The sequence below is a fragment of the Sebastes fasciatus genome, chromosome 10 (assembly GCF_043250625.1).
Source record: "Sebastes fasciatus isolate fSebFas1 chromosome 10, fSebFas1.pri, whole genome shotgun sequence".
NCBI classification, from domain to species: Eukaryota; Metazoa; Chordata; class Actinopteri; order Perciformes; family Sebastidae; genus Sebastes; species Sebastes fasciatus.
Genome location: NC_133804.1, coordinates 35,962,820 through 35,979,942, shown reverse-complemented (window position 1 = coordinate 35,979,942; position 17,123 = coordinate 35,962,820).

Below are 17,123 nucleotides of genomic sequence, written 5' to 3'. Positions count from 1 at the left end.
CTACTGTGTGTACTCCTACTACTGCAGTACTACCAGTACTACCAGTACTACTGCAGTACTACCAGTACTACTACAGTACTACCAGCACTACTGCAGTACTACTGCAGTACTACCAGTACTACTACAGTACTACCAGCACTACTGCAGTACTACTGCAGTACTACTGCAGTAGCACTGCGATGGTTAGCAGTCGTCCTGTAGCAGTTACCCCTGCTACTGCAGTACTACCAGCAGTACTAGCAGTACTACTGCTAGTAGTACTACTGCAGTAGCACTGCAGTAGTACTGCGATGGTTAGCAGTGGTCCTTTAGCAGCAGCAGCAGACGTGTCGTCTAAACTCTCTCAGCTGGAGATTTGGGCTCTTGCTAGTCATTTCATCATTGGATGGTAAATTGTACCAGATGAGGAGAGCCGAGCATCCCGGGAGAAGCGGCCAGCATTTTGCCAATCTGTTGCCGTGGTGACGGCTGCGATGGCTATGACTCCCTCTCTCTTTGTCTCCCCTCTCCTCCCTCTCTCTGGGTGGGCGGTGTAGTTAATACTCATTATGTTCCTTACATTCATTACGTCGCTAGAAATGAGCTGTGTTTCTTCTTCTCCTCCATGATGTTGGTGAAGGCCAGTCCCTCTTTCTCTCCAGCTGCCTCCACATCGGAGATTTCTCTCCTCCCTCTCCTCCCTCGTCTCTCTCTCTCCTCTCTCGCCTCTCTCGCCTCTCTCTCGTCTCCCTCGTCTCTCTCTCTCCTCTCTCTCCTCTCTCGCCTCTCTCGCCTCTCTCTCGTCTCTCTCTCCACCTCACTGATGGTTAGAGCTTAGAGTCTATTCACCAGAGAGATGAAGCAACAGCTTTCCACTGCCTCCACCCTCCCTCCATCCCTCCATCCCTCCACCCCTCCATCCCTCCATCCCTCCACCCTCCACCCCTCCATCCCTCCTCTCTAAAGCCCACAGACACATTAATCCTTCGCTCAGGCTCAGTTTACAGACACAATAGGCCTCAAAGAATTGGACTTGAGATAATTGTGTTGCTATCCCATTTCATCTGGAATGGAATCGCGTGGCGCTCTCCACAAAGCTCCGGGTACCCCGCCTCGACACACACACACACACACACACACACACACACACACACACACACACACACACACAGATGGAGTAGGTTTTGGCGAGTGCAGCGCTGTAATTATATCCCCCTCTATTCATAATCATCATCATAAAAATTCACCACCACAGGCCCGATTCCACACTCCTGGCCCCACCGTGTCTGCTTGATGTGTTGTCATGACGATATGGCGGCAATATGGTGCCTGCCCGGTGCCCGTGTTGTTGCGGGGGACTGTGGGTAATTAACGGCCGCGCCAATATGGCCGAACACCTGCTCTGGCGGGCGCCGGCGGTCATCTGGGTTGGCAACCCCCTCGACCTCTCGACAAACACCAGGAGGGAGGAAACTCGTTAAAGTAGGAGGACGCTTGTGTTGGAAGTACGAGCAGGTGGAGACTGTCAGGTGGAGCGTCGGGGGAGGACAGATTGACGATTCCGATGCAGTCGACTCTGAATCCTCCATCAGTGGAGAGCAAAATACTGGGAGCTTTTAGGAAAGTCAATAGTGGAGAATTTCCCCTCAGCGCTGAGACACTACACGGACAAAAGTATGTAGACGCCCGAGCAAGGCGGCCTTCGTCTGCTGCTGTAACAGCAGACGAAGGCGTGCTTTAAGAAGGCGTTCCTAGATACAGGGACGTTCTCTCATTCAGCCACTAGAGCATTAACACTGATGTTGTTGATCAAGTCTTCTGGCTCACAGTCAGCGTTTCAGTTCATCCCAAAGGGGCTGGATGGCTCTGTGCACGCCAGTCATGTTCTTCATCACCAAACTGGAAAACCTTTTCTTTATGGAGCAGCTTTGTGCACGGGGACATCGTCGGGGACATCGTCGGGGACATCGTCATGTTTCAACAGGAATGACGTTTCAGTTCATCTCAGTGAACCTGCGGCCCATTTCAACAGACTTCATTATGATTTTCAACATTAAACCGCCTGTATGCGACCCGTGAGCCCTGCAGACCAGACCAGAGGGTCTTCGATCAAACTGACCAACAACATGGTCACAGTTATGCAACACGTTGACAGAATAGTATTATGTGTGGAGTATCGTATGGACCCAACACGTTCTCACTCCCAACTCGTCAACAACGGCAGCTTAGTCAGCGGCCCTACGCATCAAACTGTGACTCTCCACGTACCCCTTCAGCGTACATTGTGCACGTGCAGGGCTGCCTCTAATGAGGAATTAAGATGTGAGTAAAGGTGGAAGTCATGTGACGTTGTATAAAGAGCGACTAAGTCTAGGACGGAGGTCGGGGGGGATGTATGGGCCGCTGTTCATGTCCTGTGTGAAACCAAACATGTTGACTTATTTTAACTTCCATGCATAACTCAAGTTAAGTAACAAACCTTCTTATTTGAACTCAAACAAGGATCTTTTCCTAAACCTAAACAAGTAGTTTTGTTGCCTAAACCTAACCAAGTTTGAATTCACAACGTTAACCATGAGCTGAAGTGTACTGGACTTCCATGCACAGTGAAACATGACGCTAAAGGGCTCCGACCAGGCGTCTGTACATGATGAAATGATGAGAACTAGTTGTTGGAACATATATTATTTGATGTGTAAAGTTATTTATGCATTTGCATTGTGATATTTAAGTTAATTAACTAACCAGGTAACTAGTGGAACATTTATGATCTGTGTGTACGAGGTGGAAACCTCCGGTTCTGAGAAGTGAACTTAAACCTGCATCCTGTCTACCAGCCAGCAGGGGGCGACTCCTCTAGTAGCCAGCAGGGGGCGACTCCTCTAGTAGCCAGCAGGGGGCGACTCCTCTAGCAGCCAGCAGGGGGCGACTCCTCTAGCAGCCAGCAGGGGGCGACTCCTCTGCTTCTATAGAAGTCTGATAGAAAATGAGCTTCTACTTCTCTCTTGATGTATGACCTCAGTAAACATTGTAAACATGAGTTTATGTTTCAAGTCTTCTTCAATACAGCATGATGTTCATTTAGTAAATGATGGTTCCATTTAGAGTCAGATAGACCATAAAGCAGGGGATGCTTTAGGGCGGGGCTACCTGCTGATTGACAGGTCGCTACCACGGCGTTGTCCGGTCTGGGAGTTTATGACTCTGTGATCACCTAATCTGGGTAATGGTGTATTCTGGTCCTGACATTAAACATCACTGTCTGCTGTAACATTCAGATTTACCTCCAACACCTGGAGCCGTACCGAGAGCCTGTTGCTCTTCTCTTGGTTTCTGTTGTTGAAATGCTTCTGCTGCTGGAAGAGAACTTCTTATACACACATTATTCCCTTTTGTATACAACTTCAGCAATTTGCTTCCTTTTTCTTTTCTCAATGACTTTCTAATCAATTTGTTTTCAATGTTGTTAGAATCTGTGAAAGCTCCGCCATCAACCAACACACATTGTTTGAATGTTGGTGGCTGGCTTTGGGGCCGTTTTACATCCAATGAAAGAACAAGGTGCGCTGGATGTTAGAGGTTTCTTTATTATTAGTTATACATCTTTACACTTGTGGTAATAAGTCAGGGAATTCATCTTTGTATCCCTCACAAAGTCTGACATGCTGTATTGTGGGATATATTATACATGTGTCAATAAAGCAGAAGTAAACTTTGAGTATTACTAGTTTAAGAAGTGAAGAGAAGTATCTGACAAACCGTACTGAACTTCTCAACACACACAGCTGTACATGCAGAGTTCTTCCTCGCTGCCTACGCGCTTCACCCTTTGTCCCGTTATCTTTTGTTCTGCGTTTGATCTGCTGATTACATAATTGCCATTGTATAATCGTCTTTTTATAAAACTGACCTGCATAATCGGGCCACCTTAGACGCAGTCTCCGTCAGACGCGCTGAAGCAAACAGAAACATTATGTAACTGCTGTTTACGGGTCACTGAAGGTTTGTGGTGATCAGACTTTATTATTTACAGAACTAGAGACAGACAACACGGCGAGGACAATAAAGGACAGAAGTGAGACATGGTGAGACCTTTGTGGAACGTCACATCCGTCAGACCAAAGATCCGTGTCAGATCAACACTGAAGTGTTTCATCAGCAGGTTTAAAGGTGAACTTCATGTTTCGGTTGAATTTGATTCAAGTATTTTGTTGTTGTGCAGATTTCAGACCAGTTGACATGTTTAATGTCCAATTCATTTTACAAACCTTAACTTAATGAGACGGTGGTTCTGATCAGCACCGCCTCTGTATTAACAGCCCGGTCTCACTAAGTGGGGGATGAATGACACGGTCATTTGTACGTTGTTTTGCGTGCCGTAACAACGCTGGTGTTGCGTTTGACGTGTTATTAGACGCCATGTAGTCGTTACTGGCTGCAATGTAAATGCATCCCGGTGAATATGCTCACTCAGAGCTGACGGAGAATAAACAGAGAGAGAAAGAGAGACAGATGATGGAGGGAGGGAAGGAGGTGGATGGGTCCAAAAAACACAGCGAGGGAGGAGGACGGGTCCAACAAACACAGGGAGGGAGGAGGGCGGGTCCAACAAACACAGGGAGGGAGGAGGGCGGGTCCAACAAACACAGGGAGGGAGGAGGACGGGTCCAACAAACACAGCGAGGGAGGAGGGCGGGTCCAACAAACACAGGGAGGGAGGAGGGCGGGTCCAACAAACACAGGGAGGGAGGAGGGCGGGTCCAACAAACACAGGGAGGGAGGAGGACGGGTCCAACAAACACAGGGAGGGAGGTGGGCGGGTCCAACAAACACAGGGAGGGAGGTGGACGGGTCCAACAAACACAGGGAGGGAGGAGGACGGGTCCAACAAACACAGGACTTTAACCAGTAAACCGCCGTTCGTGTCCCGAAGTGCTGTTGAGTTATTTTGAAGTTACATTAGTGACGTTTCTTCAGTGACATGTTTTTCGTATGTTACCTTGTTTACGTTCATATTTTACGTTAGTTTACGTACTTATTTTAAGCCTGACCCGTGATGATTTTAACCCTAACTCAAGATGATTTTAACCCTAACACGTGATGATTTTAACCCTAACTCAAGATGATTTTAACCCTAACACGTGATGATTTTAACCCTAACTCAAGATGATTTTAACCCTAACGCCTGATGATTTTAACCCTAACACGTGATGATTTTAACCCTAACACGTGATGATTTTAACCCTAACACATGATGATTTTAACCCTAACGCATGATGATTTTAACCCTAACACATGATGATTTAAGCCTGACCCATGATGATTTTAACCCTAACACATGATGATTTTAACCCTAACCCGTGATGATTTTAACCCTAACGCATGATGATTTTAACCCTAACGCGTGATGATTTTAACCCTAACCCGTGATGATTTTAACCCTAACACCTGATGATTTTAACCCTAACGCGTGATGATTTTAACCCTAACCCGTGATGATTTTAACCCTAACACCTGATGATTTTAACCCTAACGCGTGATGATTTTAACCCTAACACCTGATGATTTTAACCCTAACACGTGATGATTTTAACCCTAACACGTGATGATTTTAACCCTAACACCTGATGATTTTAACCCTAACGCATGATGATTTTAACCCTAACACATGATGATTTTAACCCTAACCCGTGATGATTTTAACCCTAACACATGATGATTTTAACCCTAACACCTGATGATTTTAACCCTAACACGTGATGATTTTAACCCTAACACGTGATGATTTTAACCCTAACACCTGATGATTTTAACCCTAACGCGTGATGATTTTAACCCTAACACATGATGATTTTAACCCTAACCCGTGATGATTTTAACCCTAACACATGATGATTTTAACCCTAACGCATGATGATTTTAACCCTAACGCGTGATGATTTTAACCCTAACCCGTGATGATTTTAACCCTAACACCTGATGATTTTAACCCTAACGCGTGATGATTTTAACCCTAACGCGTGATGATTTTAACCCTAACGCGTGATGATTTTAACCCTAACACCTGATGATTTTAACCCTAACGCGTGATGATTTTAACCCTAACACCTGATGATTTTAACCCTAACACGTGATGATTTTAACCCTAACACGTGATGATTTTAACCCTAACACCTGATGATTTTAACCCTAACGCATGATGATTTTAACCCTAACACATGATGATTTTAACCCTAACCCGTGATGATTTTAACCCTAACACATGATGATTTTAACCCTAACACCTGATGATTTTAACCCTAACACATGATGATTTTAACCCTAACACGTGATGATTTTAACCCTAACACCTGATGATTTTAACCCTAACACGTGATGATTTTAACCCTAACACGTGATGATTTTAACCCTAACACCTGATGATTTTAACCCTAACGCGTGATGATTTTAACCCTAACACATGATGATTTTAACCCTAACCCGTGATGATTTTAACCCTAACACATGATGATTTTAACCCTAACTCAAGATGATTTTAACCCTAACGCGTGATGATTTTAACCCTAACTCATGATGATTTTAACCCTAACGCGTGATGATTTTAACCCTAACGCATGATGATTTTAACCCTAACCCGTGATGATTTTAACCCTAACGCGTGATGATTTTAACCCTAACTCAAGATGATTTTAACCCTAACACATGATGATTTTAACCCTAACGCATGATGATTTTAACCCTAACGCGTGATGATTTTAACCCTAACCCATGATGATTTTAACCCTAACGCGTGATGATTTTAACCCTAACACGTGATGATTTTAACCCTAACGCGTGATGATTTTAACCCTAACACATGATGATTTTAACCCTAACTCAAGATGATTTTAACCCTAACGCGTGATGATTTTAACCCTAACGCGTGATGATTTTAACCCTAACGCGTGATGATTTTAACCCTAACCCATGATGATTTTAACCCTAACGCGTGATGATTTTAACCCTAACACGTGATGATTTTAACCCTAACGCGTGATGATTTTAACCCTAACGCATGATGATTTTAACCCTAACACATGATGATTTTAACCCTAACGCATGATGATTTTAACCCTAACCCGTGATGATTTTAACCCTAACTCAAGATGATTTTAACCCTAACGCGTGATGATTTTAACCCTAACACATGATGATTTTAACCCTAACACATGATGATTTTAACCCTAACACATGATGATTTTAACCCTAACACATGATGATTTTAACCCTAACGCGTGATGATTTTAACCCTAACACGTGATGATTTTAACCCTAACGCGTGATGATTTTAACCCTAACACATGATGATTTTAACCCTAACACATGATGATTTTAACCCTAACACATGATGATTTTAACCCTAACACATGATGATTTTAACCCTAACGCGTGATGATTTTAACCCTAACACGTGATGATTTTAACTCTAACACATGATGATTTTAACCCTAACACCTGATGATTTTTTTTAAGAATATGTGTCATAATTATTAATTTTGTAATTTTTTCTTTTTAATGCATCTTCACAGGATTATCGGGCATCCTTCCCTTCTATCAGTCTGTAGTACCCGTATCTACAACTGGACTCTGTTGTTAAAGCGATGATGCATCTGATCCCGTCCAGATGTATGAAGCATCGCAGCATGAGGAGCGGCTCCGAGAGGAAACAATGAACACTATAAGGTTCTGATTCATTCAGACAGCAAAGCAACACGTTAAGCAGAGGTACAGATCTTCAACATGGATGAAATGAAATCATCAAGCAAACAAAGAAGAATATGATATATATATATATATATATATATATATATATATATATATATATATATATTCTGTCAGTATGAGTGGGAAACTGACAGTAATGGCGTAAAGCTGAAAGGAACTCTGCAGTTTAGCAAAGCTAAAATATTCAACTTGGCTCTTTTTGTTACTAATTTCCATTAAATATTTATGATTTAAATCAATAAATAAATTGATTACAGGTCAGTGGGGGGGAATAAAGTATTTGTTCTGCTTTTCTGCAGAGGTGGGCATGCCTGATAAATACGAGCATTTACAGAAGTGGAGCTGAAACTTTGTCAATGTTCAGGAGCAAAATAAATGAAAATGAATCCTCCTAGTTTCAGAGTTAATTATCAGCATCGTTCCTTTCTAAATGCTTTACGTCTTTTCCTCTTTCTTCTGTTTCTGTTTCTGTTTCTGTCTCTGTGTGTTCCCTCTCCAGTGTGTCCCAGCCCTGCGTGTCCCCCTCCGTCCTGTAGGGGTCACTGTGGCTCTTCGTCAGCGCCGGCCCCCGTCGGTGAGGCTGCAGCCCCCGTAGTGAAACGCCTCCCAGGCATCATTTTCTTGGTCAAAGTATAAAATGTTTTTTGTGCATAATGGAAGCTGGAGAATATTAACGGGGCAAATATCTGATTTCATGCAAAAGAAAATATCTGATGTACAGAGAGGAATATTAAACATGTCTCCTGGTATTGTAGTTTTTAGGGCGACTTGGTGCTAAACAAAAAGAGCTTTTCACTCTCACAGGGGAGGAGAGGAAGACGGGGGGGGGCAGGTAGAGGAGCAGCTTCTCTCTCTTCAACATGTTCAACTACAGCAGCACAGAACAGCTCTGAGTACAAAGTTAAAGGGCCAGTTCACCAAATCACCAACACAACAAGGAGCCAGTAAGGAGCCCTGCACATATCAGCTCAGTTATACCATAACTCAGTTATACAAGCTGAGAGTGGAGACTCTATACTAGAGACGCTATACTAATATACTAGTATACTAGTACAGTATATTAGTATACTAGTTTACTAGTATACTAATATAGTAATATATTAGTATATTAGTATACTAATACGATGGCGCTCTGCTGAACTGGTGTTTTCTGTCTTTGGAAGTCTCAGCTGTGGATTTCTCACATAAGAAATTAAGTGCAAATGAGGTACTTCTCTATGTTGTGAATGTTGCTATAACCACCGTACATAATTACTGTCAGAGTTTTTAAATACTGACATATTTGTGCAGGAGATCAACACCAATCAGGACCTCCCTCGTCCAGTAGCGTAGATATATTTAATATATAATATAATATATATAATATATAATAGACGGTGCAACTGGTGCAGCTGCAAAGGGGCCCAAAAATCACCTTCCTACATCGTGTCCTAACAGCAAGCAACGTCCGATGTTATCGTCTCTGTCCACACTGAATCCGTTACCGTGCTCTTCTGTTACGTTATGTTATGGCCACCTATCATCCTATCAGCCTATCAGCTGCAAGCTCAAGACACGTGACCACTTATCTTCCTACGTTTGTTCTTTTTAAACATAAAACATGTTTTATATTGATATTTAAAAAATTACGGCGTGTGATACCGCCGACCGGCGCCCCTCTGCGTGTGATACCGCCGACCGGCGCCCCTCTGCGTGTGATACCGCCGACCGCCGCCCCTCTGCGTGTGATACCGCCGACCGGCGCCCCTCTGCGTGTGATACCGCCGACCGCCGCCCCTCTGCGTGTGATACCGCCGACCGCCGCCCCTCTGCGTGTGATACCGCCGACCGCCGCCCCTCTGCGTGTGTTACCGCCGACCGCCGCCCCTCTGCGTGTGATACCGCCGACCGGCGCCCCTCTGCGTGTGATACCGCCGACCGCCGCCCCTCTGCGTGTGATACCGCCGACCGGCGCCCCTCTGCGTGTGATACCGCCGACCGCCGCCCCTCTGCGTGTGATACCGCCGACCGCCGCCCCTCTGCGTGTGATACCGCCGACCGCCGCCCTCTGCGTGTGATACCGCCGCCCTTTAGCGTCTGTAACTAAGTACAATATTAACGACGGAGTACAGAGACAAGTTATTGTAACTTTCTGCCTTTCAGCAGAAAATATCCTATATTTCTTTTATATTTCTGTTTCCCATGTCAGAGCTGACTTCTGATTTATTCTTGTTCAGCACAAACTCACCAACGAGTGAATCTTCTGGATCAGAAGCACGTCGTCACATCGCCGCTCTGAGGCTCCGAACACAAAACACAGAAACAAAACTCATTCAGAACATAAACCCAGAGAGACAAAACAGCACAAGAGCCTTTGTTTCCCCGTTGTACCAGCAAAGAGCTGCTGCTGCTTAGGTTCATTATATACAAACAGTTGATATAGATATCTGTATATATATATCTATATATAGATATATAGATATACTGTATATCTATATATATATCTATATATATATCTATATGTATATCACTACTGAGACGCTCTCCTCACATATTAACATGCAGCTCAGATCCTCCGACCTGTTCCCGATGACCACTCACGTCTCTAGTTTAATGCTGTACACACAGTCTTAATGTACAACAGCCCATAATAAGCATTAGTGCTAATGAGGAGAACAACATTAGAACATTAAAACATTAAAACACGGCGTCAGCGTCCTGCGGATCAAAGAGAGCGAGAGCAGGAAAACACTAAATGAGAGATATTTATGGATTCACAAATCATGTCTCTCGTCTGATGACGCAAAAACACACACACGCGCACTCACACACACACGCACACACACACACACACACACACACACACACACACACACACACACACACATGGTGTGCGGTCATAGACCTGCTCTACATATAAAGCGTCTTGAGATAACTTCTGTTGTGATTTGACGCTATACAAAAATAAATTGATTTGATTTGATTTGACACACACACATCTTCCTCTGCAGGCTGTGTGTGTGTGTGTGTGTGTGTGTTCTCTTGTTTTGAGGCGTATTCTTCAGAAGAGAGAAGTTCCACAGCAGCATGTGACTCACGCTGATATATAAAACCGTGTTATACTCATTCCCTATATGAGGAATATGGAGAATATGTAGGATATGTAGGATATGTAGGATATGAAGTATATGGAGGACATGGAGGACATGTAGGATATGGAGGACATGGAGGACATGTAGGATATGAAGTATATGGAGGACATGGAGGACATGTAGGATATGAAGGATATGGAGGACATGGAGGACATGTAGGATATGAAGGATATGGAGGACATGGAGGACATGTAGGATATGAAGTATATGGAGGACATGGAGGACATGTAGGATATGAAGGATATGGAGGACATGGAGGACATGTAGGATATGAAGTATATGGAGGACATGGAGGACATGTAGGATATGAAGGATATGAAGGATATGGAGGACATGTAGGATATGAAGTATATGGAGGACATGGAGGATATGAAGGATATGGAGGACATGGAGGATATGAAGGATATGGAGGACATGTAGGATATGAAGTATATGGAGGACATGGAGGATATGAAGGATATGGAGGATATGGAGGACATGTAGGATATGAAGTATATGGAGGACATGTAGGATATGGAGGACATGTAGGATATGAAGGACATGTAGGATATGAAGTATATGAAGGATATGGAGGACATGTAGGATATGAAGGATATGAAGTATATGTAGGATATGTAGGATATGAAGTATATGGAGGACATGGAGGATATGAAGGATATGGAGGATATGGAGGACATGTAGGATATGAAGTATATGGAGGACATGGAGGACATGTAGGATATGAAGTATATGGAGGACATGGAGGACATGTAGGATATGAAGTATATGGAGGATATGTAGGATATGTAGGATATGAAGTATATGGAGGATATGGAGGACATGTAGGATATGAAGGATATGGAGGACATGGAGGATATGAAGTATATGGAGGACATGTAGGATATGAAGGATATGAAGGATATGGAGGACATGTAGGATATGAAGTATATGGAGGACATGGAGGACATGTAGGATATGAAGGATATGAAGGATATGGAGGACATGTAGGATATGAAGTATATGGAGGATATGGAGGACATGTAGGATATGAAGGATATGGAGGATATGGAGGACATGTAGGATATGAAGTATATGGAGGACATGGAGGACATGTAGGATATGAAGGATATGAAGGATATGGAGGACATGTAGGATATGAAGTATATGGAGGATATGGAGGACATGTAGGATATGAAGGATATGGAGGATATGGAGGACATGTAGGATATGAAGTATATGGAGGACATGGAGGATATGAAGGATATGGAGGATATGGAGGACATGTAGGATATGAAGTATATGGAGGATATGGAGGACATGTAGGATATGAAGGATATGAAGGATATGGAGGACATGTAGGATATGAAGGATATGAAGGATATGGAGGACATGTAGGATATGAAGTATATGGAGGATATGGAGGACATGTAGGATATGAAGGATATGGAGGATATGGAGGACATGTAGGATATGAAGGATATGAAGGATATGGAGGACATGTAGGATATGAAGGATATGAAGGATATGGAGGACATGTAGGATATGAAGTATATGGAGGATATGGAGGACATGTAGGATATGAAGGATATGGAGGATATGGAGGACATGTAGGATATGAAGTATATGGAGGACATGGAGGATATGAAGGATATGGAGGATATGGAGGCAGTTGTCAAACATTAATGAGACTGTTCAGACTAAATGCAGACACTGATTATCTATTTATTCTTTTAAGTGTGTGCCTCCAGCGTCTTGAGGTCAATCGACACCGCGGGGTTATTATAGTGATACGTCTCCTCTTCCATTTATAAATATGGATCAGACCTCACCGACTCCCAGAGACCTGCGTTGTTTAACTCTGCATGTCTATATTATAATAATATATATATATATATATTCACCCTTCTTCTGCTCAGTGAAGCAGAACCGTTCAGATGAACACGTGAGAGAAGTCTCTGTAGGGATGGTTTCCACTGGGAGCTCACAGAGCTGGATGGTGGATGGTATACGATGGTATACGATGGTATACGATGGTATACGATGGATGAGGCCAATAGAAGAAATGACTCAAATCAAAATAAGAACAATGACATGTCTCTCCCGTCTCCGTCTACTGAGGACAGTTTGTCAGCTGTTGGTCAGCGACACGCCGAGGCTCTTTTAGTGTCTGTATGATAGAACCGGCTCAAAGGATCCAACAAACCTGGAAACCAGACGAGTCTTAATACGGTCAAAAGCATATTTATTTAAAGCTTCAGTAGGAAGAAGGTGTTTGGCATCGTTGAGCAGACATCCCATAATAACCTTTCAGCATATTGTAATTGAAGTGTTCTGAGAGAGAACTAGACTCCTGCTCCTCCTCATGGCTCTGTTTTCTGTTTTCAGGCTTTAGAACATCTAGTCCGTGACGGGAGACTTTGACCAATCACAGGTCAGTTCAGAGAGAGAGCGTTCCTATTGGCTGAGCTCTGGCTGGTGGGCGGGGCTTGGTATTTCCTCAGCTGATCTCAACATGGCTGCCGACAGCTAAACAGTACACTACCAGATGATTGTGAGAACATGTGAGGAGAGAAATAGACATTAACGTAACAGAATATTGATCCAGATCTGATCAGCGCTAGTTTCACGTGAAACGTGAAGTAAAGTCAAGTCTAGTTCAACTAACTCCCACGTAAACCCATCCACGTCATGTAAACCAATCCACGTCACGTAAACCCATCCACGTCACGTAAACCCATCCACGTCATGTAAACCCATCCACGTCATGTAAACCCATCCACGTCATGTAAACCAATCCACGTCATGTAAACCAATCCACGTCACGTAAACCCATCCACGTCATGTAAACCCATCCACGTCATGTAAACCCATCCACGTCAGGTAAACCCATCCACGTCAGGTAAACCCATCCACGTCAGGTAAACCCATCCACGTCACGTAAACCCATCCACGTCACGTAAACCCATCCACGTCACGTAAACCCATCCACGTCAGGTAAACCCATCCACGTCAGGTAAACCCATCCACGTCACGTAAACCCATCCACGTCACGTAAACCCATCCACGTCACGTAAACCCATCCACGTCAGGTAAACCCATCCACGTCAGGTAAACCCATCCACGTCAGGTAAACCCATCCACGTCACGTAAACCCATCCACGTCACGTAAACCCATCCACGTCAGGTAAACCCATCCACGTCACGTAAACCCATCCACGTCAGGTAAACCCATCCACGTCAGGTAAACCCATCCACGTCAGGTAAACCCATCCACGTCAGGTAAACCCATCCACGTCACGTAAACCCATCCACGTCACGTAAACCCATCCACGTCACGTAAACCCATCCACGTCAGGTAAACCCATCCACGTCACGTAAACCCATCCACGTCACGTAAACCCATCCACGTCAGGTAAACCCATCCACGTCAGGTAAACCCATCCACGTCAGGTAAACCCATCCACGTCAGGTAAACCCATCCACGTCACGTAAACCCATCCACGTCACGTAAACCCATCCACGTCACGTAAACCAATCCACGTCACGTAAACCCATCCACGTCACGTAAACCCATCCACGTCACGTAAACCCATCCACGTCAGGTAAACCCATCCACGTCACGTAAACCCATCCACGTCATGTAAACCCATCCACGTCACGTAAACCCATCCACGTCATGTAAACCCATCCACGTCACGTAAACCCATCCACGTCACGTAAACCCATCCACGTCACGTAAACCCATCCACGTCACGTAAACCCATCCACTTCACGTAAACCCATCCACGTCAGGTAAACCCATCCACGTCACGTAAACCCATCCACGTCACGTAAACCCATCCACGTCACGTAAACCCATCCACGTCACGTAAACCCATCCACGTCACGTAAACCCATCCACGTCACGTAAACCCATCCACGTCACGTAAACCCATCCACGTCAGGTAAACCCATCCACGTCAGGTAAACCCATCCACGTCACGTAAACCCATCCACGTCACGTAAACCCATCCACGTCACGTAAACCCATCCACGTCACGTAAACCCATCCACGTCAGGTAAACCCATCCACGTCAGGTAAACCCATCCACGTCACGTAAACCCATCCACGTCACGTAAACCCATCCACGTCACGTAAACCCATCCACGTCAGGTAAACCCATCCACGTCACGTAAACCCATCCACGTCACGTAAACCCATCCACGTCAGGTAAACCCATCCACTTCACGTAAACCCATCCACGTCACGTAAACCCATCCACGTCAGGTAAACCCATCCACGTCACGTAAACCCATCCACGTCAGGTAAACCCATCCACGTCAGGTAAACCCATCCACGTCAGGTAAACCCATCCACGTCATGTAAACCCATCCACGTCAGGTAAACCCATCCACGTCAGGTAAACCCATCCACGTCATGTAAACCCATCCACGTCAGGTAAACCCATCCACGTCAGGTAAACCCATCCACGTCAGGTAAACCCATCCACGTCATGTAAACCCATCCACATCAGGTAAACCCATCCACGTCAGGTAAACCCATCCACGTCACGTAAACCCATCAACGTCAGGTAAACCCATCCACGTCACGTAAACCCATCAACGTCAGGTAAACCCATCCACGTCACGTAAACCCATCCACGTCAGGTAAACCCATCCACGTCAGGTAAACCCATCCACGTCACGTAAACCCATCCACGTCAGGTAAACCCATCCACGTCACGTAAACCCATCCACGTCAGGTAAACCCATCCACGTCATGTAAACCCATCCACGTCAGGTAAACCCATCCACGTCAGGTAAACCCATCCACGTCACGTAAACCCATCCACGTCAGGTAAACCCATCCACGTCATGTAAACCCATCCACGTCAGGTAAACCCATCCACGTCAGGTAAACCCATCCACGTCACGTAAACCCATCCACGTCACGTAAACCCATCCACATCAGGTAAACCCATCCACTTCACGTAAACCCATCCACGTCAGGTAAACCCATCCACGTCATGTAAACCCATCCACGTCACGTAAACCCATCCACGTCACGTAAACCCATCCACGTCAGGTAAACCCATCCACGTCAGGTAAACCCATCCACGTCACGTAAACCCATCCACGTCACGTAAACCCATCCACGTCAGGTAAACCCATCCACTTCACGTAAACCCATCCACGTCAGGTAAACCCATCCACGTCAGGTAAACCCATCCACGTCAGGTAAACCCATCCACGTCACGTAAACCCATCCACGTCACGTAAACCCATCCACGTCAGGTAAACCCATCCACTTCACGTAAACCCATCCACGTCAGGTAAACCCATCCACGTCATGTAAACCCATCCACGTCACGTAAACCCATCCACGTCACGTAAACCCATCCACGTCAGGTAAACCCATCCACGTCAGGTAAACCCATCCACGTCACGTAAACCCATCCACGTCACGTAAACCCATCCACGTCAGGTAAACCCATCCACGTCACGTAAACCCATCCACGTCACGTAAACCCATCCACGTCACGTAAACCCATCCACGTCACGTAAACCCATCCACGTCAGGTAAACCCATCCACTTCACGTAAACCCATCCACGTCAGGTAAACCCATCCACGTCAGGTAAACCCATCCACGTCACGTAAACCCATCCACGTCACGTAAACCCATCCACGTCACGTAAACCCATCCACGTCAGGTAAACCCATCCACGTCACGTAAACCCATCCACGTCACGTAAACCCATCCACGTCACGTAAACCCATCCACGTCACGTAAACCCATCCACGTCAGGTAAACCCATCCACGTCACGTAAACCCATCCACGTCACGTAAACCCATCCACGTCAGGTAAACCCATCCACGTCATGTAAACCCATCCACGTCATGTAAACCCATCCACGTCAGGTAAACCCATCCACGTCAGGTAAACCCATCCACTTCATGTAAACCCATCCACGTCACGTAAACCCATCCACGTCACGTAAACCCATCTACGTCAGGTAAACCCATCCACGTCAGGTAAACCCATCCACGTCACGTAAACCCATCCACGTCACGTAAACCCATCCACGTCACGTAAACCCATCTACGTCAGGTAAACCCATCCACGTCACGTAAACCCATCCACGTCACGTAAACCCATCCACGTCACGTAAACCCATCTACGTCAGGTAAACCCATCCACGTCAGGTAAACCCATCCACGTCACGTAAACCCATCCACGTCACGTAAACCCATCCACGTCACGTAAACCCATCCACGTCAGGTAAACCC